Here is a 7952-nt window from a genome sequence, read left to right on the forward strand (position 1 = left end):
GCCTGTCTCTCACCTAACCTAAGCTAACCTAATTGAAGCGTACGTGGGCTAACCTAACCTAACTTAACCTAACCTAATCTAACCTAACTTAATCTAGCCTAACCTAACCCAACCATACTCGCCGGAAAAGGTTAGGTTAACTTATCATGAGCGCTCATGATAAGTTAACCTAACCTAACCTAACTTAAACATGTAGAAATGTTTCTATTTATTTATTAATATTTATTTATAACTAAACTAACCTATTGTTTTGGAGGTAAGATGAACGAGTTTGAACGATTGTCTTTAATAATAGAACGAGTCCCTCATTTTCTAATTTAAAAATCTGAGGGGTAAATCCATAAGACATAGGAGCTAAAATTTAATTTAAAATTAGAATAGAACTTTAAATTTTTCATCTCTTTGAGAAAAAACCAGAACTGAAGTGGAACCTTTTTATTTTCTTGGAAAAATTAGAAGAGAACTTTGAATGTTTTATGTCTTTGAGAAATTATGAACTGAAGTGGGAGGTTTTTTCATTTTCATTGGTAAAATTCAGAATTGAGCTAACTTTTTTCACTTCTTTAAGAAAATTTAGAAGAGAACTTGAACTTTTCTTCACTTCGTTGAGAAAATTTTAAATTGAACTAGAACTTTTTATCTTCCGGGAAAATATTCACATGTATAGTATTTATCTTCTGTGAAAATATTCACAAGTATGGTATTAATTTTTCTATCTACCACAGAAAAATTTGGATTTGAACTTTAAATTTCATTATATCTTAGTAAAATAAAGAACTGAAGTGGAAGATTTTGTTTTCTCTGAAGAAATTACAATTGAGGTGTGTTCTTTGATAAAGTTCAGAGGAGAACTTGAACTTTTCTTCACTTCGTTGAGAAAATTTTAAATTGAACTAGAACTTTTTATCTTCCGGGAAAATATTCACAAGTATGGTATTACTTTTTCTATCTTCCACAGAAAAATTTAGAATTGAACTCTAAATTTCTTTATGTCTTTGTAAAATAAAGAACTGAAGTGGAAGATTTTTGTTTTCTCAGGAGAAATTAGAATTGAATTCTGTTTTTTGGTAAAATTCCGAAGAGAACTTGAACTTTTTTATCTTCTGTGAAAAATTTGGAACAGTATTTTAAATTTTTCATCTCTTCGAGACAGATCTGAACTAAAGTTGAAAATTTTTATATTATTTGGAAAAATAGAAATGATCAATGACTAATTTCTTTTTCTTTGAGAAAATTCAGAAGAGAACTTGAACTTTCCTTGACTTCGTTGAGAAAATTTTAAATTGAACTAGAACTTTTTATCTTCCGTGAAAATATTCACAAGTATGAAATTACTTTTTCTATCATCCACCGACAAATTTAGAATTTAACTTTAAATTTCTTTATATCTTTGAGAAATGTATAACTTAAGTAGATGATTTTTATTTTCTCTGGAGAAATAAGAATTGAATTCTGTTCCTTGGTAAAATTCATTAGAGAACATGAACTTTTCTTCACTTCATTGTGAAAATTTTAGATTGAACTAGAACTTTTTATTTTCCGTGAAAATATTCACAAGTATGGTATTACTTTTTCTATCTTCCACCGAAAAAATTAGAATTGAACTTTAAATTTCTTTATGTCTTTGTGAAATAAAGAACTGAAGTGGAAGATTTTTGTTTTCTATGGAGAATTTAGAATTGAAGTGTGTTCTTTGTTAAAGCTCAGAAGAGAACTTGAACTTTTCTTCACTTCGTTGAGAAAATTTTAAATTGGACTTGAACTTTTTATCTTCCATGAAAATATTCACAAGTATGGTATTACTTTTTCGATCTTCCACCTAAAACTTAGAATTGAACTTTAAATTTCTTTATGTCTTTGTGAAATACAGAACTGAAGGGGAAGATTTTTGTTTTCTCTGGAGAAATTAGAATTGAAGCGTGTTCTTTGGTAAAATTCAGTAGAGAACTTGAACTTTTCTATCTTCTATGAAAAATTTGGAACATTATTTTAAAATTTTTCATCCCTTTGAGAAAAATCTGAACCGAAGTGGAAAATTTTTATATTATTTGGAAAAATAGAATTGATTAAAAACTAATTTCTTTTTCATTGAGAAAGTGGGTGAAAAAGATAAGTACTTCAAGTTGTAAAATGGGTTTAGGAGGGACAGTAAGAAAGTAACTTGCTCTGAAATGGTCATTGAAAAGTATTTCTTAGTGTTTTTCGATAATCAGGCAATTTTCTCAAGCTCTTTTCTCAAGGTCATAGCTTTTGACTGACAACACTAACATCAAAACTTAAACGGTCAGAAATAGAGGTTGTTTCCAAAGATTTAGAATAAGAAAAAAATTGTCAGGTGTGGGACTCGAACCCACGACCCCATATGGGGACCAGATCTTAAGTCTAGCGCCTTAACCACTCGGCCAACATGACTTGTAAAAAATTCTTGATCATATCCATATTGTAATTCAGTTTCATTGGTAAAGTTCAGAATTCAGCTAACTTTTTTCTCTTCTTTAAGAAAATTCAGAACCTCGTCTAAATTAACCTTAAAAAAATGAAATAAAGCTATGTCGACTTAGCATATTTTATTCAACATATCCGACAAAGCGCTGGAGAGGGTGCATTCCTGTCGACTTTTGGAGGATGTTTCCCCATTTTTCGATAATTAGGCAATTTTCTCAAGCTCTTTTCTCAAAGTCATAGCTTTTGACTGACAAGACTAACATCAAAACTTAAACGGTCAGAAATAGAGGCTGTTTCCAAAGATTTAGAATAAGAAAAAAATTGTCAGGTGTGGGACTCGAACCCACGACCCCATATGGGGACCAGATCCTAAGTCTAGCGCCTTAACCACTCGGCCAACCTGACTTTTAAACAATTCTTGATCATATTCATATTGTAATTCAGTTTCATTGGTAAAGTTCAGAATTGAGCTAACTTTTTTCTCTTCTTTAAGAAAATTCAGAAGAGAATTTGAACATTTTGCACTTTTCGAGTTTTTTTTTTATTTAATCTATTAAAGGCCCTAACAATTTAGGTTCTGCATAAATCCTTTTACAGAAGTTATTTAGTGAAATCACAATACATTATTAAAGAAAAAAATTACATAAGAAAAAAAATTGTCAGGTGTGGGGTTCGAACCCACGACCCCGTATGGGGACCAGATCTTGAGTCTAGCGCCTTAACTACTTGACCAACCTGACCTGTAAACAATTCCTGATCAGATTCATATTATAATCCAGTTTCATTCTGTGTGTGTGTCGTCTCTTTGTGTGTGTGTTGTCTCTCCATTCAGGCTGGTGGACTAAGACCCCAATTCTGAGCTAGTGAATTTCCATCATTCAGGCTGGTGGACTAAGACCCTTATACTAAGCTAGTGAGTTTCCACCATTCAGGCTGGTGGACTGGGACCCCAATACTGAGCTAGTGGATTTCCACCATTCAGGCTGGTGGACTAAAACCCCAATACTGAGCTAGTGGATTTCCTCCATTCAGGCTGGTGGACTAAGACCCCAATATTGAGCTAGTGGATTTCCACCATTCAGACTGGTGGACTAAGACCCCTATTCTTAGCTAGTGGATTTCCACCGTTCAGGCTGGTGGACTGGGACCCTAATACTGAGCTAGTGGATTTCCAACATTCAGGCTGGTGGACTAAGACCCCAATTTTCCAACTCTTGCATTTCACGACAGAAATTCAAAATGAATTTCGAAAAATCAAGAGAATGTAACTGCGAGAAGGTAAAGCACAAAAAGTCACTACTGAAATATTCCAACTCTTGCATTTCACGACAGAAATTCAAAATGAAATTTGAAAAATTAAAATCCAACTCAGAAAAGACCGAAATAGTAATTTAAATATCACAAATCATAAGTTTCAGACAACAAACGCCTATGAGACACTAAGAATCATAGCTCTGAAAAGCTTGAAATAACCAACTACTCATCCCAAACTTGAAGTTTCAGACAACAAACACCTATGAGGGACTAAGAATCCTAGTTCTGAAAAGTCAAAAAAGCAAACTATACCTCCCAAATCATAATTTTCTGAAGGCACACACCTATGAAATGCTAAGAAATCTAGCTCAGAAAAGTCAAAAATAGCAAACCACTCATTCCCAAATCATTTGTTTCAGTCAACACACACCTACGAAAGGCTAAGAAATCCAGCTCAGAAAAGTCAAAAAATAACAACCCACACATCCCAAATCATAGGTTTCAGACACCACACACCTACGAGAGACTAAGAAATCTGGTTATGAAAAGTCGGAAATAGCAAAGTGCATACCTCAAATCATAAGTTTCAGACAACACACACCTATGAAATACTAAGAAAACTTAGCTCAGAAAAACCTGAAATAGCAAACTATTTATCCCAAACTATAGGTTTCAGACAACAAACACCTATGAGGGACAAAGAATCCTAGCTCTGAAAAGTCTAAAAAAGCAAACTACAAATCCCAAATCATAATTTTCTGACAGCACACATCTATGAAAGGCTAAGAAACCTAGCTCAGAAAAGTCAAAAATAGTAAATTAACCATCCCAAATCATAGGTTTCAGACAACACAAACCTATGGATGGCTAAGAAATCCAGCTCAGAAAAGTCAAAAAAGCAACCCACCCATCCCAAATCATTGGTTTCAGACAATACACACCAACGAAAGACTAATAAATCTAGCTTAGAAAAGCCCGAAATAGTAATTTACATATCCCAAATCATAAGTTTCAGACAACATTCACCTAGGAAATACTATGAAACCTTAGCTCAGAAAAGCCTGAAATCGCAAATTACACACCTCAAATCATAAGTTTCAGACAACACACACCTACGAAATACTAAGAAACCTTAGCTCAGAAAAGCCTGAAATAGCAAACTACTCATCCCAAACTATAGGTTTCAGATAACAAACACCTATGAGGGACTATGAATTCTAGGTAATAAAAGTCCAAAAAGCAAACTACAAATCCCAAATCATAGGTTTCAGACAACACACACCTATGAAAGGCTAAGAAATCTAGCTCAGAAAAGTCAAAAATAGCAAACCACTCATCCCAAATCATAGGTTTCAGTCAACACACACCAACGAAAGACTAAGAAATCTAGCTTAGAAAAGCCCGAAATAGTAATTTACATATCCCAAATCATAAGTTTCAGACAACATTCACCTATGAGGGACTAAGAAATCTAGCTCAGAAAAGCCCGAAATAGTAATTTACATATCCCAAATCATAATTTTCTGACAACATTCACCTACGATATACTAGGAAAGCCTAGCTCATAAAAGTCTGAAATAGCAAACTACTCATCCCAAATCATAATTTTCTGACAGCACACACCTATGAAAGGCTAAGAAATCCAGCTCAGAAACATCAAAATAGCAAACCACCCATCCCAAATCATAGGTTTCAGACAACACATACCTATGAAAGACTAAGAAATCCAACTCAGAAAAGTCAAAAATAGCAACCCATACACCCCAAATCATAGGTTTCAGACAGCATACATCAACGAAAGATGGGGCCCGGGGATGGCCTTGGGGGGTCTGGGGGGCCGGGTGGGAGCCCGGGGAACCTTTGGGGACCGGGGGGTTGAATTGGGGTATGGGGATTGGAGCCCTTTGGATCGGGGTAGGGCGATCGGGGCACTTTGGGGTTGGGGTAGAGGACCTCACGACACTGTTCAAATAGAACTTGTTTACTATAACGACCACACTCAAAACCTCTTCTAAAACCTTTTCTAAAATCATCTTTTAAAATGTCTCTAAGTGTTTCGCCGAAATAATTCCATAACCTATCTAAAACCGTTTCGCCCAAATAATCCCCTAAAAGTAATTTCTGTGTGTTCCTTTTGTTTTTTGACATCTCTGTGCTTCCACATTTCAAATTTCTAGGAAACTCTTTCCTACGTTAATCTCTTCATCTCATAAATGTTCCTAGCTAAACTATTAAGGTTTCGTTAGAATATCAATTTATCTCTCCGACTTAAAGCTCAGTGAAACCGTATTTAAAAATAGAATTTCTATCTCTTTAGACTCCCGCATAATTCCAAGATAACAAGTGATGTCATTTATGATTCCTGACACTAAAGATCAATGAAGCCCTATTTAAAAATAGAATATTAATTTTTCTCTCTGACCTAAAGAACGTTTATCCCTCAGACCTAAGATTAAAGAAGCCATAATGTTTCTTAATTCCCCCTTCGTGAATCAATAATTTCCCCTAGCGATTATGTAAATCAAGTTCTCAGGTTAGGTTCGCCTAAAGATCAAAGAATCCATAATGTTTCTTAATTCCCCCTTTCGTAAATCAATACATTCTCCCCCACAGATTATGTAAATCAAGTTCTCAGGTTAGGTTAGCCAAACAATCTCATAAAATTCGTGTCGAGCCTGTACATTCTCACTGACAATGAATCATAAAACAGACATAAATTGCTGTTGAATCCATAAATGTGAGAAAATTCCTGTTATTTAAATTCTCACTGACAAAAACCATAAAAACAGACATAAATTTGAGAAAGTTCCTGTTATTCCATTCTCACAGACAAAAACCATAAAACAGACATGAATTGCTGTTGACATCAATGAAAAACATCAAATAAATCAACCAACACACATAACCATCCATGAAAACAGACATAAATGTGACAAAATTGCTGTTTTTTCAAGTGAGAAAATTCCAGTTTTTTCATTCTCAGTAAGAAAACCATAAACCACGTGGTGCTGTTGGGAGTAGCACCCCCCTCTCTACTAGCGACCCGGCTCAATACTAACCGAAACTCTAAAAAGCGGAATTTTGATACCAGGGGATATAAAAACATAATGGGATTATCTTGCGGACAACACATCGCGACCGTTACTAAATTTGAAACGGAAGGCGTCTTGTGGGGAGGGGGAGGTCTCTCATTGGGAAGGGGGATTAACTCTGTCCGGTTGGAGTTGTATGTTGCACGTGTTTTTTGAACAAATTATATGTACTTATTCGGCCAACGATAAAAAATTAAATTAAAAAACGACAATTTTTTTCAAATGAAATCAAAGAGCAACACTAATACTTGAAAAGATCAAAAATATTTGCATATATGAAGGGAATTGCTCCCTCCTCAACACCTCCTTCTTTACGCTAAAGCTTTAATTTTGTCCCAATTCTTAAATAACGACTCTTTAAACAAATTAGTTTTTTAATAAGAACACTGAACAGCTTTTTTTAAAAGTAGCGAAAATTGAACGTAAACAGTGTGGAGTTGAGGCGGGCGAAATCCTTTTCATATGCTGAATAACTTCAGGTTGTTTCATTTCTATGTTGATCCTTACTTTCAGTTGAAAATTATTTTTTATTTATTTAATTGGTAACAAACAGATATTTTAATGAAAAGGAAAAATAGATTCTTCATACTGTTTCAATTTTAGACTAAACCGTTGCAAGGAGGGTAACCTGGTCAGCTGATCCAGGAACTCCAGCTAGGATGAGGGGGGCATCACATATAAGGGGTTCCTCACTTTGATCAAATTTTTCACTATGAGCGGTTCGGATTTTAGATCCACTTAGTTTTACATTTTAGAAATTTTTGAAGATGTTTTATCTATGAATCACTAGTGGTGTGTGTAGATAATCCCTATGCATTGCTCTCTCCAATATATATATTTCTGTAGTAAAATTTTTCACTATTAGCCTATTTTTGAACTTTTTTTTAAAGTTGGGTTTCGCTTTCTTTTAATAGAAAAAAAATGAATCTAACTTCTCAAAATTTTTCGAAACCAAATGGATAATTAAAATATTATTATTTGTGACATTATTTGAGTTTTAAGTTGTTTCGTTGCTTTATTTCTGGGTTACAATAGCCCTCTATTTATACTGCATCTATTATTTTAATTTATTTGCAACCTTTGTAATCCGTATTGGAGTATAAAGGAGTGCCGTATACAATCATTACCTCAAGTCCTGCTACTCCATGTAAAAAGGTGAGG

At 34.3% G+C, this 7952-nt stretch overlaps 1 non-coding gene across 1 annotated transcript; it reads right to left on the reverse strand.

Annotated features, from left to right (window-relative positions):
• Positions 1-2767: 2767 nt before the first annotated feature.
• On the reverse strand, positions 2768-2850 carry TRNAL-UAG (transfer RNA leucine (anticodon UAG)). Its single transcript has one exon. It is a non-coding gene; the product is annotated as a tRNA-Leu (tRNA).
• Between the last annotated feature and the right edge of the window lie 5102 nt (positions 2851-7952).

Source organism: Artemia sp. Qi Xiang Cuo, chromosome 8, assembly GCF_049724085.1.
Source record: "Artemia sp. Qi Xiang Cuo chromosome 8, ASM4972408v1, whole genome shotgun sequence".
NCBI lineage: Eukaryota > Metazoa > Arthropoda > Branchiopoda > Anostraca > Artemiidae > Artemia > Artemia sp. Qi Xiang Cuo.